The sequence below is a fragment of the Silene latifolia genome, chromosome 8 (assembly GCF_048544455.1).
Source record: "Silene latifolia isolate original U9 population chromosome 8, ASM4854445v1, whole genome shotgun sequence".
NCBI classification, from domain to species: Eukaryota; Viridiplantae; Streptophyta; class Magnoliopsida; order Caryophyllales; family Caryophyllaceae; genus Silene; species Silene latifolia.
Genome location: NC_133533.1, coordinates 48,504,421 through 48,525,060, shown reverse-complemented (window position 1 = coordinate 48,525,060; position 20,640 = coordinate 48,504,421). Strand labels below are relative to the sequence as shown.

The following is a 20,640-nucleotide window of genomic DNA, read 5'->3' as shown; positions in this document are numbered from 1 at the left end:
AGGCCTAGTCCCGGGTCAAGCCGAAAATTCGGCAGCATTTCGTTATAACGACGATTATGCCCTAGAAAGGTGCCCTGAAAAAGTTGTCACAAATCAAAATTTCGAGATGACAGGAAGTTTACCCATCATCCAAGGATCCCAAATATCAAATTTCGTCGCCAATGGACAATCCTAAGGCCATTTTCGAAGCAATTTACGGTTCAGCTGTGAAACCGTCTCAAAATTCGCTCAAGGGCTCAAAATTCGATGAAAATTCAAAGTGAATACATGGTTATGTTCCTAACATTGCCTACTATCCATTTCTAACATCAATTTGGCAAAACAAATCCGTTTGGGGGAAAAGCCCCAAATTTTCGATCAAAAGGGTCGAAAACCCTAGTTCTTGCGGCTCAAAATTCGACAAATGTAGATGATTAATGCAAAATTAAGACACATACCTCGATTAGTCATATTTAAAGCAAGCTTTTGAATCCAACCTCGACGGAAATGGTGAAGATTTGAGAGAGAAATTGAAGGAAATGAGTTTCGAAATAATGAAACATAAACCTTCTGATTTCGCGTTTTTACGCGGAAATTGCCAAATTGGGGAAAAGACGCAAGTGCGCGCGCGCCTCTTCCAAAAGACGCAGCTCTTGCTGCGCCTCTTCCTGGTGTTCCCTCCATACGAATTTTCAAAAATTCGTTATGAGTTCGTTATTAGTGGGCCCATCTTTGGTGCGCCTCTTCTTCAACGCTATTATATTCTTTTGGTCCGTTTCGACGATTTTCTTTCGTTTCGGTCCGCATTTTATCCAGCGCAGCAGTATTTTGCAGTATCGCTCAACTCATTTCATCCGGCGCAGTAGTATTTTGCATTACTGCTCACTCAAGATTTCTTTCACGACGATCAAGATGTTCCTAATCGTCTGTCCCCAGCGCAGTAATATTTCGCAGTACTGCTCACTCGAGATTCCTCTCACGACGATCAAGATGTTCCTAGTCGTCAATATTTCCCCAGCAAGAGTTTGTTTGAGACCAACGCAAGCAGATTCAACCTCAAGTTTTTTTGCCAGAGTTCGTTTGAGACCGACGCAAGCGGGTTCCCCCAGCAGTTTCTACCGACGTCCTGCTGCTTTCAATATTTCTTGTTTCCGCATGAGTCCGACGGTGTCGTTCTCCGAAGTTCCTATACCCAAAACTTAATTACCTCTAGGTTGAACTCATATTTGGCCTCCTTCCCGTCAATGCTTTCCTTTAGGGTCCCACACCCTAGCACCAATCCTTATATATCTTTTAGGTCTTACCCTTAGCTCCTACGCTTAACCTTAGCTCCTATGCACCTCCGGAAGTATCTCGAGAAGAAGTCTCAGGTATGGTCTCTTCTTATGGCTGGCGAGCCTCCTTACGTAGTCTAATGGACTTTAAACGACCCTCCCCGATAGTCGACAGACTCTAAAATGTTCCCGACGATGGGTCCTTGGTTCGAGACCCCTTGAACCGCCTCGCGTCGCCATAGTCGTCAGGTTGTAAATCTTTGATTGACTGATGGCTATACTTTGACTTTCGCCTTGTCCAAGCCTCAGTCAAAGTGGGGGCTCTGTAGACACCTCGTTTCTGCACCTCCCGCAAACCACCCGGTGATGATTGGGCCACATGTTTGATTCGCGGAACGATTTGTGACAGTTCGTAAGATTATCGTCAAGTGTTTGCTCAAATATTAATGTCAACCTCTTAGTTGTCATCTACGTCCTGATACGGTCGTTTTGGCAGTAATTAGAGTATATTCGGAGTCCGGGTCAAAAACCGTCTCCATTTTCTAATAACTGTTAAATCCCGAGTCAGAATATTCTGGAATGTTCCGGATATTTCTATTCCATATTTCATAAATTATATCTTTTGGCAAATAATATCCCGTAATATTCAAAAGATAGTCGAATTATTTCCGTCCTACCATAACTCAAACACGGAAATCTTTCTTCAGCAGGAGGAAACCTCCGGGAATAGACGCAGTCTTTGCGCCTCTTCCAAGAGACGCAGTGGGCTGCTGCGCCTCTTCCCAGGCCCTTCTTTGCATGATTTACGTATCTTTTTTATATATTTCCGAGATTCACTTCCAAAGAGTCTCCGAAACCCTATTCCTTCACGTGATTAGTATAAATAGGAGCTTTCGTTCCTCATATTTCTCACGCGAGTGTCCGCCCTTCTCTTCTCCCTTTGCATTCTAGACTTTGTTCTTACTAATTGGCGCCTACGTGCTTGGACTTCCGACCACGTAAGCTCGGATCTTTCCGGGTACCAGCCTCTCCGTTGCATGACCGACCAATTTGACCAACTACACCAATAATCAACTTAATCAATCAATCGTTTTCCTCTTACGAGGGCACTCTCTTTGCATTCGCGTCGAGCATTCACTAGTCGATTCTTAGTTCATCTCGTTTCGTCAACATGTAAGTCTGAGGGTGTATAATTCCTCTTTTATTTATTGTATTTTACTTTTCGTATCACCATTGTAAGATTTATGTCGAAAATACCGTTAAAACCGATTTCTAAAACCGTGCTTTAAAACTCTTTTTTACGGATTTTCCGAGAGACGACGTCGAGAAAAGACGCAGCAACTGCTGCGCCTCTTCGAAGGAGCGCAGTTCCTGCTGCGCCTCTTCGTAAGGCTGCCGCAGTTCCTGCTTCTTTTCTTCTTCTTCGTCCTCTGTAATTCGTCTTCGTTTATTTGTTCTTCACTTGTTTTTCTTAAATAATTCGTTCATCATTATTAATATTCACATGTATATTGTATCATAATTCATCATTCATCCACATGTTTTATTCAAATCCGACTTAAATCCCAAATAATCCATATTTGCGGGTTTTCGTCATTAAATTCAAACCCGGATTTTAGAGATTCAATTTGTTCGTATTGAGTTTCTGGAATTCGTCATTGATATAGTTCTCATCTGTTCATTCACATGTGCGTCATTAATTTGTCATTAATTCGTCATGTTTAGTTTGTTCTATTCACCGATGTCACTAATTAATCATTCATTAACATCGCCCCTTCACATAATTAATCCATCTTAATTCCGTCTCATTCATGTTCTACTGTTTTTATGACCCATTCATATGTAAATAACATGCTAATCACTTTCGTCCGAGTAAATAATTTAATTGATCCCTAAAATTACCAATTAATATTAACGATTTGCGATTCGGCTTCACGGCGAACTCACCCTTGGAGCAGACGCAAGCAAGAATCTGCTGCGCCTCTTCCAGGGCGCGATCTGCTGCGCTGTTCGAGATGAGTTCTGTCCCTGAACTCCGTTTCTGCCTTGACCTAGTTTGTTTAGTCTACGTATTAACTAACTATTATCCGTAATATCACTAATTCCTGTTCGTTTATTTCATTAATTTTGTCCTTTTATTCTTTTATCCCTTTTTCTCAAAATCATCCGTTTTAAAGGTATTTTCGACATAAATCGCCTATCTCAATGTAATTAATGTATTTTCTATTATTGTATTTCTTTTATTTCTTTTATTGTTTGTTTGTTTTCACATGTAAATGAACTTAAATTCCTACTTCGACCCAATTGTTTGCTAAATTACGTGTCAACCAACTTAGTTAATTCTCACATGCTAGGATTAATCTATGGATGTTGCATTGCATGCATATAGCCGACGATACATCGAGTACGAACAACTTCCCTAATCATTAGTAGAGGCCGCTATCGAGGCGGGCGGGATTAGGTGTTCGATCAAAAGAGCTTCCTAATACGTACCCTCACCCCTTACTCCAGATCTCCGTGAGCACCCGTGTTCATTGGCATCCACGAGAGTCATTCTAGACATAGAATGCTAAGGGTAACGATTGCTTAGTGTTCATGTCACTACTTTGTGTCTTGACATGACACGAGGTATTCGAACGGTTCCAATTTCCCATAAAAATTGGTGGCGACTCCTTACAAAATGCAAACGCTTGTTTTCGCTCCTCACCAAGCGCCCCCGTGGGCGGCCCGCTGTCCACAAAATGAAGACGGTTTTAGGCCCGGACTCCAAATGTACTCTAATTACTGTCAAAACGACCGTATCGGCACGTAGATGACAACTAAGAGGTAGACATTAGTATTTGAGCAATCACTTGACGATAAACTTACGATCTGTCACAAATCGTTCCGCGTAGCAAACATGCGGCCCAATCATCACCGGGTGGTTTGCGAGAGGTGCAGAAATGAGGTATCTACAAACAATACCATCATACAACCGCGGATCCCCTAAATCCTAGCAAAAAAGAATTAGCTATGCATAATTAAATGAAAGACAATAATTGGAGTAGAAGAGAAAACTAATAATTGCATGACGAAATTAAATAGATATTCGATTAACATAAAACGAAGTAAATAAGAACAATAAATGAACAATAATAAAAGTAAAGAATGAAGAACAAAATGAAATTACCGAAATGGGGAAAGAAAGATTACAAGTTTTGATCCGGAAAATTGAAAGGACAAATTAACGTAAAACTTGGTTTTTAGCAGTGTGAAAGATGCCCTAATAAATTTCTCAGCTTCTGTTTATATAGAATTAGCTGATAATTATTAATTAAACGACTAATGGGCCGAAATACAAACTAAGCAAACACGGCCTTGTGACAAAAATAGTCGATCGACCAGAATTTCAGTCGATCGACCAGAATTTCCAGTTGATCGACTAATGGGTCGATCGACTTTTCTAGGTGAACAGCAGCGTCAATCATCACTTAATCATGCTTCCTTTCGTCTTCACGCATTCCAAGATGATCATTCCCGAGCCTAACTTCACTAGTATCCATAATGCAACTCCAGGGATGGGTTTTGGCTTGTTTAACACTCCTTTCGGGTCCATATCTGCACGAAATACAAAATATCCCAAAGTAGCCGATTCACGGGAGAATAGTAGCCAGTCGCTACTAAATAAGCATAAAAATGCGTGCAAATGAGTAAAGTAAATGTACGAAATAGGCACGCATCAAACCTCCCCAAACCAAACCCTTGCTTGTCCCCAAGCAAGCAAAGACTAAGGACAACAACAACTAATGGAACGGTAGACAAGCTCAGAGCTAACTATGCTTCATACGCCCAAACCAATTTAATGCACGTAGCCAAAACCAAAGTACATAATCGATTGCAAACGAGTTATACATATGAAATAACTTACTGAACCTTCAACCTTGCAAGACTCATATATATCGGACTCTCACGGGTCGCTCATCACTCGTTAAAGAACATGGTGAGTATATAATGTAAGATAGAAAGAAATAAGACACTCACCTAACTGCAACCTATAAGAACATGCATGGAGTCTAACATGATAGTCATCTTTACCGACCGTACATATGCATTCCAACCAAACAGGACCAAGTCACATGCCGAGGACTTATAAATATGGTTAAGTGAGGTATTTGGGTAAGAAGGGGCAAAACATTTTTAGAAAAGTGGAGGTAAGAGCCAAGCTAGTATCAAACAGAACCAAATAGTAAACTCATCCGCCTCATAACCCAACTTAAAAGAGTAAAACAGTGCCAATGCGGCATAAACTCACTCATACCCTTAAAACACGACTCCCCATAATATATAAAGACAACAATGGGAGTGAAAATCAATACAAATTCTTTTTTTTTTCAGTCGTTCATTTTTTTTTTCATTTCTTTTTCATGCTGATTTTTTATCTTTCAACTTCTTTTTTTTTTCTTTTATCCCTTTTCTTTTCAACCCTCTTCTCATTCTCAAAATGCAAATACTAAACTGACGAGCAACACATACCCACAATTAACAAATAAACAAGCTTGACTAAGGTAGGCTAATTTTAGGATTGTAGTTAATAAATGGGTCAAAATAGGTCAATTTGGCTAGTGAAGTTCAAGGGTAAAAAGACGAGAAAAGGGGATTTGCCTCTCCACATGTGTCACCGCCACAAACCGAATGCATACAGGTACTAAGAGACAATTGTCATGCTTATGCAATTTGATGTTACATGCCTTATAAGGAGTACTACTCTCATCCTAGAATGAAACAGATCATGAATGTCATCAGTTTAGAAGGCTCTAATTCCTTAGAAATTTTGAGTAGTTTGCCGATATTAAGTCAGGTCTATTCGTTCAGAAAAGTTGATCACAAACTCGTAGATTATGCAACGATCGTACAATATTGGCAAAGCAAGGTTTGGGCTAAAAATAAAGCACAGAAGCAATTTCATCATTGTTATCTAACTGTTCCGACTCGACCTAAAATGCAAAATAAAACATGTTTTTGTATTTTTTCAAATTTTTCAATTTTTTTGATTTTTTATAGTGAAAAAGGAAAAACAATGCATACAGAAATGCAATAAACATGCAAACAGAAATGCAGTAAAAATGCAGATGGATTCAAATAGACAGATGCATACCCTCCCCAAACCAGATTACACAATGCTCTCATTGTGTTCGGCAAACAACCATCAGCAGCATCAAAATATATGGGAAACGATACGTGAAACGAGATGAAAACAAGTGAAGGAAAGTGGAAGGAAATAGGAGCAGCGGGAACTTACAATTTAATGACCTCCCCAAACCAGCAAAAAACAAGGGAGGTCGTGGCCATCAGTTTCTAATCATAACCCACAGCAAAATCGGGATCATCATCTCCTTAAATAACGTGCTGATTTCCAGGAAAAGTCGATCGACCAACTTCACCAGTCGATCGACTAACAGTCCCAGTCGATCGACTAAAACAACCAGTCGATCGACTTTTCTACTCTTTATACGCAGCACAAACACGTCTTTCATGCGTAGTTCGCCAAGACGACTCGCCTCTTTGCCGGGTGCACCTGAAAATAAAGCACATATCTCCCAGCAAAAACCAAAGCACGTGTCCCAATTGTCTCAGTAGCAAATGGAAATAAATCTTAATTACAACGCAAATAAAGCAAACGATAAACTAAATTAAAATGTCCTTTGCTAAATAAAGTTTATTCAATCCGGGTTGCCTTCCGATCAACGCTGGTTTTTGAGGTCCCGCTCGACCTTACTTCATAAGTCATCAACAATCAGGCGGCACACAACTCGGCCGCTGACTAAATGAAGTCCCCTTAGCATTCTTCACTTTGGGCCGCCAGTCAAACATGGCTTTGAAAATAGAAGGGCGTCCCGCAGCATAGGCCTCCTCACAACACTTAGCCTCTGGTCGTTCCTTCTTTGCACGCGGCAAGGGATCTCCTTTTTTGTACACCATAATCAGCATCGCCAGCCTTAGAAAAAGCACCCAACGCACCAATTCCACCTCCCGAACCCTCATGGTAGATCAACCTGTCATGTCCTGCAAAAGGAGATACGAAAGCATGATCCTCTATCTTGCTCCCAGCATGGGGCGGAGGTGTCACAGTAATAGCAAAACAAGATTCAACTGTAGGACTATCAACTATCACATGGCAAGGTACGACTTGCATAGGTGCCCTGCGGATACTAGATTGGGTGTAGGTTAGTGTCTCACCCCCTACTTTAAAGGCCAGAGTTCTCGCTCCCACGTCAATAATTGCACCAGCAGTGTGCTAGAATGGTCTCCCTAAGATAATAGGGGTATGGGTATCCTCAGGAATGTCCAAAACAACAAAATCGATGGGTATAAAGAACTTCCCTACCTGCACAGGAACATCCTCTAGGACCCCTAGTGGACGCGACAAGGAACGGTCGGCCGTTTGGACAGTCATATTTGTGCATCTAAACTCAGTTAAACCTATCTTTTGAGCTAAAGACAAAGGTAAGACACTGATGCTGGCACCCAAATCACACAAAGCATTATCAATATTATGGGTGCCTATAAAACAGGGGATAGAAAAACTACCTGGGTCAGCCAATTTGGGTGGAGACTTATTTTGTAGAAGCGCACTACACACCGCAGTAAAAGCAATAGTCTCTACCTCATCAAAATTCCTCTTACGAGACAAAATTTCTTTCATAAATTTAGCATATGAGGGGATTTGAGTGTTAAGTTCAGTGAATGGTACCATTATCTGCAGATCCTTCACGACTTTCAAAAACTTCCCGAATTGCTGCTCAATCTTTGTATTCGGCTGTCGGGCCAGAAAAGGAAGCTTAATCAGAATAGGTGGCTCGATAGCTTTACTCTTCCCTTCATCCGAAATGGACGCCTTATCAGCAGTTGAAGGTGTTTTACAACCAGTAGACGACGAATCAGCAACTCCATCTGGCAAATTAGTCGATCGACCACTTTGGCCAGTCGATCGACTAAAAGGACCAGTCGATCGACCACTTATTTCAGTCGATCGACTTTTTTCAGCTTTGTCAATGTCCTGTTCTGCTGTTTTAGTCGATCAACCACTTTTTTCAGTCGATCGACTTTTTTCAGACGTTACAACAACTTCGCCAGCACTTTCATCTTCCGCATCAACATCCAGATCTTCAATAATAACCTCGTTATTCACCCGGGACATATCTGGTCCATCATATATAAGACCACTTCGTAGATGTATCGCATTAACGGTCTTATGAGACTTATCAGCCTTAGACGACAACGCACCCGGCTGCCTACTTGTGTTTTGGCTCGATAGCTGGGCAATTTGAGTGTCCAAGACTTTATTGTGAGCCAACAATTGAGCGATTAAAGCCTCCTGCTTTTATGAAGCAGCCATTCACTACTACAATTCTAAGCTAAGAGAACGGTCACTAACCGTTCTTAAAACAACTTTCAACCGTGCTGTGGCCAAGCGTTCTCTTTGACATAAGAGAACGGTTAACACGAAGTCAAACCGGTCTCTTTGTAACTACAACGAGAACGGTTCTACACTACAACCGTGCTATTATCATATTACAAAGAGAACGGTTACATATGGACCCGTTTTCTTTGTAAAGACAGAAAAAGCGCCAATTTGGTAAAATGAAATTTGGCGCCGCGCCAGTTATTTTTTTCAAATTTGGCGCCATTATAGTATTAGAGGTTCAAGGAGAACGTGTATTGCATGAACCGTTCTCTTTGATTTTTGTTTTTTTTTTTAAATATTTTTTTGAAACCCTACACGATTAAATCGTATAGCTTATAGGAATTCTATATATACTTGCAATTCAGAAACTTCACAAAGATGTATTACGGAACAAAAACCAAGCTTTTTATTTAATTTGAATTCATGACTATAATTCCTTACAAAAATAGACAAAATCCTATCCAAGTGCAAAAGTAAATATACGTATAAATATCGAAAAAATGTATAAATAAAAATCTTTCAATCCGCATCACTTATTTCTATCCAAGTGCAAAAATAACTATACGTAAGTAACTGGTAATCATCGTCTTCATCCACCATTACTTGTCGGCTTAAAATTGAGTGTGAATTCAGCCCAAATATTTCGCACCTCGTCAATTTGCTCAACCGTATATGTCGTTGGGGCGGTTAACATGAACTGTATACATACACCCAAAACTTCACTTAATACTAGCTTGTTACGTAAAATAATTACCAAGACGGAACGAATAAAACAAAGAGATGAAAATGATTGAAATGATAAGAAAAAATACATACATTATGGGCGACATTAACATATCTTGTTTTGATAAGCTCCAACATAATATCCGCATAATACGGTCCCAACCGGCTGCCGAGGACACTAAATTAAAAACCACAATGAGTTGATGAGTTCTTTGCAAGTACATGATCAAAAGTTCAAGAAAATGTCAGAAAATCCAAGAGAACACGCTTTTCCAATCAAGTCTAATTCAAGGTATATAAGTTGGAAATACCAACACTGGAAGAAAAAGGTTCCAGTAGAGATTTGGTATTGCAAGAGATTTGGTCATATGGAAAATGAGTGCAGACAAAAGCGAAAAATGAGACCAAGACACAAGCAAGCCAACTTCTCAAGCATGAAAAACTTCCCACAGTTAATAAATTTCCAAAGCTCTATAACCTGTACCAAAATTACCGGATAATCCATATTCCCTAATTAGGTGAGACCTTAATACCAATAATTTGTGCCCCAATTCAATGACCGAAATATGACAGCAAACCTGAGTTGAACCATTTCTACTTCACCTGAGCTGACCTACACTTGGACTCAACTGATCTTAAAACATCCGAAACTCGAAAAAACCGAGTCCGCCAAAATCGAACCCGAAATAGCTGGACGGATGACTGAAGGCCAGGTTGAAATAAGACTAACAAAAAGTTTGTACTTTGTAGTAATTTTCTAGATTTACTCCAAGTTTGTGATTTCGAGTTTTATTTTGTGATGTTCAAATGAAGGATATGGGCAAGGTACCAGTTGGCTATATATTTGGAGCCTTCATTCGGCATTGATGGTGGCAGGACTGTACTTCTTTGACCATAGTGTTGCTTCACAACTTGCACAGCAAAAGGAGTTCAATTTGAAAAAGCCTTCTGCTTACCATTATGATATCTTGTTGCTTGGATTCATGGTATGTAATGGACCTACTTTAGTTTTCTTAACCGGCCTCATTACAGGCGGCAAAATGACAGCAAAATGAGACCAAGACACAGTCCAACTGTTACTATCAGAGGTGGCTAATCGATTTCAGAGAATGAATACCAGCATATTGAAGCAAAATGACAGCAAATGGATTAATAGCATTCACTAATTGACAGGCCTGATATGATTATTTCAGAGTTGAGTGCCTAGACTCAAGAAGAGGTTTATCAAAACTGGATGCTACACTGCAGAATGCCTGCATTTATACTATCTAATCATGGGCAGATGCATCAATCGAATCAAATTACCCTAAGTTACTCAGATCGGAATTTATATATACTATCTATTCATAGGCGATTGGAGAATTGCTTATAGAGACCGGACTTGCTTGTTACTCAGATCAAGAATTTAGTCATGGGCAGATGCATAAATCAAATCAAATTACCCTAAGTTAACCTTAGTCTGTAGTGTAGCATGGCTAGACAGAATTAGAGGCAGAATTATACCTTAATAATTTTCCAAGAAAGCGGTTTTGCGTCGAACCCGGCAAGTGGATCAATAGAGTTTCTTTTCTCGAATGCTCTGTATTTCAATTAACTAAAATAAGTACTTACATCAAACATAATTCAAACCACAATAACTAGTGTCTCAACCATTTTCTAACCTAGTAATTGTGTCCACGAAAAATCGGCGAGGCTCCGTATATGCAGCAGGATCACACCAATACACAATATTATCAGATGGACTAATCGCAGCCAACATCCAATGATCACTTCGATTATAACAAGGGAACAATGAGAATATCTTCACGGAGTTAACAACATCTTTTTCATTATGATCCCCATCTTTTTAATTTTTTTTTCCTCAAAACAGTTAGCATTTATAACCACTCAACATCTGTCACTTACTCCCTCCCTGCCTCTTGGGCTTGTTACCATTTCTTCCCTGGCTCATGGGATTTCTGAGTGTACTGATTTGTCTGAATTCGGGTTTGACATGGCCAAAAGCGACCCTTATGACAAGGATATTAATCCTAATGGGATAATGCAGCTTGGTGTGGTAGATAATTTGCTACATTAGATTTTAGATTATAGTCTGACATTAGATTTTGTCATAGTGATAAAAAGGGAAAGGACATCTATTTTTTCTGAAAAGTCGGATGTTCTTAAAAGTTGAAAGATTACACCAGCAAGAACTTAAGGAGGTGTTACAGTAACTTCTAAGCCAATTATTTAAGACACAAATCCTTACAGTTGTATAAAATTTCAGAATAGATAATGTTAACATCCACTAATACATGGTGAATACCACAAAATTAGAGCTATGCGTAGGGATACATACAGTGCGAATTGCTTCCAGTAAAGCCGTAAAATTAACAATAACACCATTAACTCCCTCATTGTTCACCTGCAAAGCCCACAGGGTTATTCTGATTAATGTGATCGTATCTAAATCTAATGACCAAAGAAAAAGAAAACATTTAAGATGATGAGTACCAAGATATCAAGCTTGCCAAATTTAACCTTGATGAAATCGGTCAGAGCAGTAAAACTAGGTGGGTCAGTAACATCAAGCTGATGATATTCAAGATATCCACGCTTTCCTTAGACTGATCAGGAAGAGGATGAATTTTGTAAGTTGAAGTATATGCACACTGCAAAGGCAGTAACCATTAATAAGACAAAATTGAAGTCATGTTTATTCACAAATCTAAAAGATAGATTCAAATTTGATGACCGGCCATCTGCAAATTATGATCTGAAAAAGAACAACTAAGCCTCAGTCAGTCAGTATTATAGTGTTACTGGCTGAAGGCAAAAAGATTAAAAGGATACGATTCATCAGGGCCAAACAAGAGCTGTCGATATTTCCCTATCATGTAGCTGGTGAAAGTGACTTGTTCAATTCCAATTCCAAATGGATTGACTCGATTTCTGAGGCAACAAAGAGCACAACAAAACATGAGGCGTCGTACCCACATTGCATTGAACTGAGCTGCCCTTGCTATTTGAAGATCCTGATCCCAAAGTCGCCTACAATTTGTCATTGAGACAAACCCGATTATCAAACAAGAATACCCTTTTATTGTTCAAACATTTTACAAAAAATCAATTTTATTCACTAGAAATGATTTTGAAGTGTGAACCCAAACACAAATCCAGTAAACCCTTTGTCACCATCAACCTAACCATATCCCTACCCCAAACCGTCAATTACTAAGAATTAAGTGAACCGTTAACTAAAATCGCTACCCTAACATCACTAAATACTAACCCTAACATCAACACAAATTGAATTAATTATACATGGGGTTCCATGTTTAAGCCATGGATATTGTTTTAAAGTAGCAATTTAATGAATTAAGTGAAAAATATAATGTCGATTGTAGTATTATCTTAAAGCTAACATTAAAAAATAGTGAAAAATGGTCTTACCAGCAGTAAGAACGATCAGCAACGAGAAAGGCGAGCGACCGGGGACAACCAGGTGGCCGGTGGCCGGAGTACGAGCGACGGCGGAGAACAAGGGCGAGACCGTGCTAGATAGGGCAAACGCAATGATTGTCTGTGTTTGAGAGAAAGCAATGACGAATTGTGTTTGAGAAAGCAATGGAAGTTTGAAGGTTTAGTATTTCGCGGATTTACAAATAGAACGGTGATTAAAAAGGACCGTGGTCTTTGTATTTACAAGGAGAACGGTTCTAGCTATTAACCGGTCTCTAAATTATTTTAAGACGGTTGGTCAAACCTAACCGTTCTCTTTGTTAATTTACGAGCACGGTTCAAAGAAATAACCGTTCTCTTTTGGAGTCATATGTGAGCACCATATCTAAAAATAAGAAACACACCGGTTCCGCTATCAACCGTTCTTTAAGTGGCGTTCTCGTAGCCTTAAATTGTAGTAGTGATTTGTTGTTGTAACATAGCTTTAATGTCCGACATATCACTGTTTGGAGCCTGAGGAGGAGGTTGCATCTGTTGAAACTGCTGTTGAGGCGGCCTAATAAAGTTCCCTTACGGTTTATTACCACGATTTTGAGGGATGATGTAATGATTGGCCGATGGAGGAGTAGGTTGGTACACATTCTGATTTCTCTCAGCAAAGAAATTGGAATACGGAGTACCTTGCTTGAATGATTGATAGGCATGAACTTGTTCCAAAGTACTCATACAACCAGCTGCAACATGACCATAAGCACCACATCGCTAACAAGGAACCTCCTGCTGAACCAAAGCATTATCTGTCTGCCGATTTCCCAAGAACTGAGCTGTCTTTAGTTTGGCAATCTCGGCAGTTAGAGCCTCTAACTGAGTTGCAATTTCACTATCCAAGCCTCCTCTTCTTTTGCTACCTCTTGGATTACCGTACTCAGCTGTGTGAGTAGCTATCTGATCAATTATTTTCCAGGCATTGGTATCATTAGTGTTGTCTTGGAATCTCCCATTGGCAGCTGAATCAAGTAATGCCCTATGATCATCATATAGCCCATTGTAAAATTGGTTATAGAGGAACCAGATCTGGAAACCATAATGTGGAATAGAGCGAACTAGTCATTTAAAACGAACCCACGCCTCATTAAAGTCCTCATCAGGGCCTTGTTTGAAACTCGTAATTTGGTTTCGGAGAGCATTAGTCTTCTGGGGTAGGAAGTATCTCTTGTAGAAGGCAATAGCTAATGAATTCCAGTCCGTAACATCATGAGCTTCCATATCCAAGTAACGCAGCCACTACGCTGCATCATCTCGCAGGGAAAAAGGGAAAAGTGTCTATTTGACTTGCTCTTGAGTCACCCCCGCAGTCAAAGGAACAGAGCAACAGTAATTAACAAACTTCTTCATGTGTTTAGCTGGGTCCTCACCAGCTCCCCCTCCAAATAAATTCCGCTCCACCAGATTGAGATAGGATGGGCGAATTTCAAAAGTACCCGTGTCCGCAGTGGGGAGCTTAAATCCCTAGGGAAGAGAGGAGGGTAGGCTCAGAGTGACTTGCTAAAGTCGGCATAATTGTAGTAGGGGTAGAAGTAGATGTGTCTTCCTCTAAAGACCAATTTTCTGCAACAAATGCGGCGTAAGCTAAATCAAGCGTACTCAAGTCTTCTGCTTGATATATCTCCTTCCAAAAGTTTCGTCTAGCACAGAGAGTCCTTTCTAGTTCTGGATCAAAGGGTATGAGTTCAGACCTGAAAGACCTGGGCATAAACAAAACTAGCACTGAAAGGTGAGAAAAGGTCTCAAGGAACACAGGTTCCTTGAGACAAGAGACAAACTGAAATAAAACAAAGAGAAAAATGCATCGCCTCCTCGGCAACGGCGCCAAAATTTGACAGGATAATCGTATACCTACCAAAAATAACCAACTGGTCTCTAACTAATATAGCTAGGGAAGTCGGGATCGTATCCACAGAGAGGCTGTTTCCAATTCTAAATGTCAATTCAAGTCCGTCTAAGTCACAAAATTGGGGGTTTTGAATTGGGTTTGTCTAATGACTAAGGTAGGTAACAAAAGAAAGTAAATAATAATCGATTTCAAATAAGAGAGAAATAGCTAGGATAGTCGGTTCACCGCGGTCTACAACGATCTAAGGTAAGGTCAACGGTCAGCAATAAACGGTCTGAAGGGTACTGAACAGGTCCTCTCGGTCCACTGTTTGCCCTAGAATTCTAATGTAGCTCTCGCCCTAATTAGAGTATCCTATTGGTCGTAGCAAGTCTTCGTCTTTTCTAATCTCTCGATCCAGTTCAAGGTTTAACAAGATGGTCAATTAATTACGTGAACTTAATTAATCAAACCGCTATCAGAAGCTACGATTAACAATTTAGACGGGATAAATCGCTAAACCTAATAACCTAGCACAATACCATCATACAACCGCGGATCCCCTAAATCCTAGCAAAAAGGAATTAGCTATGCATAATTAAATGAAAGACAATAATTGGAGTAGAAGAGAAAACTAATAATTGCATGACGAAATTAAATAGATATTCAACTAGCATAAAACGGAGTAAATAAGAACAATAAAAGAACAATAATAAAAGTAAAGAACGAAGAACAAAATAAGATTACCGAAATAGGGAAAGAAAGATTACAAGTTTTGATCCGGAAAATTGAAAGGACAAAGTAACGTAAAACTTGGTTTTTAGCAGTGTGAAAGATGCCCTAATAAAGTACTCAGCTTCTGTTTATATAGAATTAGCTAATAATTATTAATTAAACGACTAATGGGTCGATCGACTTTTCTAGGTGAACAACAGCGTCAATCATCACTTAATCATGCTTCCTTTCGTTTTCACGCATTCCAAGATGATCATTCCCGAGCCTAACTTCACTAGTATCCATAATTCAACTCCGGGGACGGGTTTTGGCTTGTTTAACACTCCTTTCGGGTCCATATCTGCACGAAATATAAAATAACCCAAAGTAGCCAATTCACGGGAGAATAGTAGCCAGTCGCTACAAAAAAAGCATAAAAATGCGTGCAAATAAGTAATGTAAATGTACGAAATAGGCACGCATCAAGTAGAACATGGAAATCAAGAGACATGAAAGGGTTATAGTGTAATACTACGGTTTTATGTGTCTTGGGGTACTCTATCGAGTGGGGCTTACTCTGTCGAGTAAGTAGTTTTTGACGCAAAACAACAGTCTACCTGTAGGGTACTCGATCGAGTAAGTTGGGTACTCGATCGAGTAAGAGGCACTCGATCGAGTAAGTCACTTACTCGATCGAGTAAATGAGTTATCGGGTGATTTGCGACGGGTTTGTTAATAATGCGGATTAATATATAATGTTTCGTCATCTTTTTTCTAAAACACTTTTCATGACCTAAATCACACAAAGAGAAGATTAAAGTGACGTTGCTTCATTCTCATCGCATTATTAGCAAATCCCGGAGCTAGGAGTGTCGGTTTTCATCGTTCTTTACATATTCGTGATCCTTGCGTCGAGGGTAAGTCTTACATATTTTTTTTATATTGTTTGGTTAATGTTGGTTAAACCCTAATTGGGCGATTTGGGGGTTTTTGGTGGTTATGTGGTTATGGTAGTAATAATATGTGTGTATGTATAGGAGGAGGGTTCGTTGAGGAGAGATTCTGAGTCAGCTGCTTGATCGTCTGATTTCGTGTTGCTTTCCAGGTAGGGTTCTCCTACTCAATATTAGTTACATAATGTGTGGTGATGGTTGTTGTGATTAAATATTGATTGTATTGTTGAGTTGTTAAACGGTTGTTGTTTTCATACTGTTGATTGGTTTGTATCTGTCTGTGATCTTTGGGGCGCGTCCCTGGCTGAGTGGAGTCACTTGCTGGAGTGGCATCACGCCCTTGGTTCGCCCTCTGTGGAACTCGCCACAGGAGGGGATGTGCACATTAAGGAAACTTGGGTTTATCACTCAGTGGTTGATGAGCGGGTATTTGGTGGGTATGGCTGCGGTCTCCCACTGGCGGTGTGGAGTACTTGTTGCGATGGGTACTCTGGTAGGACTACACACTTTAGTGTGTAGTCAGTTGTGTGGAGATTGATTATGGAGTTTGGAGGATTGCTGTGTTGTTGAGCTGTTTATGTAATTGTTTCATTGTGGATTGGTTATGTGTAATTTTTACTGACCCCGTTTAAATGTTTTAAAAACTGTGGTGATCCATTCGGGGATGGTGAGCAGTTGTTGAGCTGGTATGACATGACGCATATGGGATAGCTGGTATGAGTCATCACGTGGCAGTTAGAAGTCTTCCGCTGTGTCAGACGATGTTTAGTAGTTTTGATAGTTTTATCAGTAGACCGTTTTGAGTACTTTGTATTTCAGTTTAACAGTTTTGGAGTTGTCATGTAATCACTTTAAACCATATTTACTTTTAAGTATGTTTCGTTATTGTCTTATGATTATCATTGCCTCGGGTAACCGAGATGGTGACGTTTCCATACCATAAGTGGTCCTGGTAAGACACCTGGAGTATGGGGGTGTCACAAAATGATATCAGAGAGATGATCCTGAAACCTGTAACCAATGAACCTAATGAACATAGGGAGTCAAAATAAAATGAACCCGGGGTAGAAGTTGTAGGAGCTAATGCAAAGGCTTGGGAGACGTCCTAAAGTCGCTAACTCGCCCTACAATTTTGAACCGGTCACATGGGGTACGTGTCGGGTTCGTTATGTGTTATCTTCTTATTTGCATATCTATATAATAACATGTATTGTGAATCGGTGGATGCATGAATGTTGAGGATAAGAGGTATGGAATAAAAAGGTGATGATTATGTGATTTGTATGTTGGATGATTGAAGGCATGATGTTTGATTTATAACGTGATATGTTAGAAATATGGGAGTAAAGTTGTTTTGTTTGAGTATATAAAGAGTTGCGTATATATATATATATATATATATATATATATATATATATATATATATATATATATATATATATATATATATATATATATATATGTATATATATATATACGTATATATATATATATGTATACGTATATATATATATACGTGTATATATATATATATATACGTATATATACATATATAGAATCAGGATCCTGTACGAACTAAATTATGGTGCGAACTGTACGAACGAACGAAAACAAATTGACTACGGCATTTTCAACCAAAATGACACGCGTATATCTACTTTCCCCATTCTCTCTCCTCTCCTTATCACACAACAACCAGCCAACTATCATTCTTTGCCGCTCGCAATTCGTCTGTCGCCGGCCACCCACTCCGACGGCGACGGCGATAACGACCACCAATTACTCCGGCGACTTCTCTTATATAAAGCTTATCTCACCTCTCCCTCCAACCCAACTCCTAATTTCTGTCATTTTTATCCAATAACCACTACTATCAGTCTACCACCAGTGGCAGTAACCGACGACCTTGACGTCGTATGCGACCGTCATATTGTGCCAGAAACCGCCGTCCTTTGTTAGCCATATTGACACCGCAGGAAAGCGCCGTACTTCATCGTCCTATCATTTGCCGATGACGACTTTAAACGACGAGTTGCAGGCCTCTTTTCGATTTTAAACTACTCTACAATGTCGCCAATGCGGTTGATTTTTTATAATTTCACTTTCGTTGTTATAAATCTACAATTTGACAATTGAAATGTGGTGTTTATAAACATTTTGTGCTGTTAGTGCGGTGTTGCGTTGCCGGAAATATGGTGCCGTCGCCAGGTTCGTTTGTGTAGTCAGGGGCAGTGGTGGTGTATGGGTGCGTCGTGGCGAAGGGAAAGAGGATTAGTTGAGATCGACATACAAATTGTGTAGTCGTCGTGAGGGGAAGACTTGAGGTGGTCATAGATGCCGCTTCTATTTGTGGTCGTGGTGGTGGTATGGTGTTGGGCAGGTTGCAGTTGTGTGGTGGTGGTAGGCTTGCGGTGGGGAAGGTGGTTGAAATTCCCATTACTAGAGACTAATGCTTGTGGGTCTTTTTTAAATTGAGTGTTTGTGATTGAATCAGAAGTAGTAGAAGCAAACCTGATTTAGCTTGTGTATGTCAGCGAAGGGTGGTAGGCGGTGCTCTGTGGATACATTTAATATCAATCCAGATACGTTAGTATATTGCTCTAGATACACAAATTAGCTTGTGTATGTTGGGGTACTAGTATGTGTATCTGGGGGGGTACTAGTATGTGTATTCGGCTAGTTTGCTAGCTGCACTTTGTGCATCAGGCGCATCAAGACACCTTAGTTGGATAGCACTTCAGTAGATCCCGACTCCGGCACCCGTCATGTGTATCTAAAGATGACCTTTTCTATAGCGCTATTAGTTATTCATAATTGCATTAATTCATTGTTATATTATGATATGTAATGAAAAGAATTGAAAATATGGGATGATTCAACTATATTATCCATGATCAAGCTCCATGGGCATTTTACTTATTAGTTTTAAAAGTTGATATATATAAACTTATTTGAGGATATGGTGGTGGAAATTTTAAGACACCAGTGATAGAATACAAACTGACTTTCATTGTAGATGGGAAATGAATTATATGACCTTGAAGTATTTTAAAGACCACCTTTTTCACAATATCCTTAATCCTTGAAGCAAAGCGATAATGTTGTACAAGCTTAACCTCATTACATCATTCATCAACTGAAATACTACCGCTTACTCATTTCAACGAAATCAATAGACAAAAATAAGAGATAAATTATACTCTAAAATAATGTTGCTGATCTTAATACTACTGTTAGGAGTAGGTGTATATTTTACTATGGTGCAGCAATCTTGGCCAAAGAACTGAAAGTACTCTGCGATTAGAATAATCAACGAGGCACAACAAAATTTGAATTCCACATGGAGCATTTCTAAGAAGTATCTTGCGGTAAGTTCATCCACTTCTCGAGTCTTGGCCACATGCACACCACATCTAGCAGCAATCCCCTCTACAATGACTTGACCGGATACGCCAGCTGAGATTTGGATTAATAGAAAGTCAGTAAAGTGTTGTATTAACTATTAAGCCAGTTTGTCAAGCCCATAGCACTTGCAACTTTCAAAGAACCAATAATGGTGGAATCATGATTCACATAAGCTTTCTTTCCCTTTCATAATCATTCTCAGACTTGAGTAGTTGATTGATACATGACCAAGAAATCAACTTCAAATCATTGTCAACAGTTGGTCGTGATCCCTCGTGAGGGTTTAGTTTTCAGTACTTGTCGTTAGGAGCACCTAGACCAAAACACAATTTATAACTTCACCAACAACTCTACAATTAGTAAAGAGGCAAGTAAGGGTCGGATCCCAAGGGACGGGAATTGAGATGAGATTTCTATTGCAACTAGTGGTGTCTAAGGGTGTCACAATTGGGGTTTGAAGTAGAAGATCACTAAACCAAATAGCAATGAAAGTAAACAAGCAAGATGAATTAAAAGGGATGTAAACAATTAATAAAAGGCACTAGGGTGTCATGGGGTCATAGGGGATTCATGGGAATTGATCATACAAACATATTCTCAAGTTATAAGCAAGCAATTATTGTTGTGATGGATCGAGTTGGTTTATGTCTTACAATCCTAGGAAAGTTTGGGTCCCGGAGCCGAATCGATTAGATTGTACAACACCTACAAGTCGACTTAATCTTCCCTACCCAACTATATGCATGGTCTAATGAGACTCGAGTTGGTTTATGTCTTACAAGTCTCATTGAAAAGATAGGTGATGGGTAAAAAATGCAAGGATTCATAGGCTCG

At 39.6% G+C, this 20,640-nt stretch overlaps 2 long non-coding RNA genes across 3 annotated transcripts; both read right to left on the bottom strand.

Annotated features, from left to right (window-relative positions):
* Positions 1-9,035: 9,035 nt before the first annotated feature.
* LOC141594338 (uncharacterized) lies at positions 9,036-11,218 on the bottom strand. 2 transcript variants are annotated; one of them, XR_012522133.1, is made up of 3 exons: positions 11,082-11,218; positions 10,924-10,999; positions 9,036-9,394 (listed from the first exon to the last, which is right to left on the bottom strand). It is a non-coding gene; the product is annotated as an uncharacterized LOC141594338 (long non-coding RNA). The 2 variants fall into 2 exon arrangements; XR_012522134.1 differs by lacking the exon at positions 9,036-9,394 and adding an exon at positions 9,555-9,598.
* A 28-nt stretch (positions 11,219-11,246) lies between these two features.
* On the bottom strand, positions 11,247-12,445 carry LOC141594337 (uncharacterized). The gene is made up of 3 exons (XR_012522132.1): positions 11,914-12,445; positions 11,759-11,824; positions 11,247-11,488 (listed from the first exon to the last, which is right to left on the bottom strand). It is a non-coding gene; the product is annotated as an uncharacterized LOC141594337 (long non-coding RNA).
* Between the last annotated feature and the right edge of the window lie 8,195 nt (positions 12,446-20,640).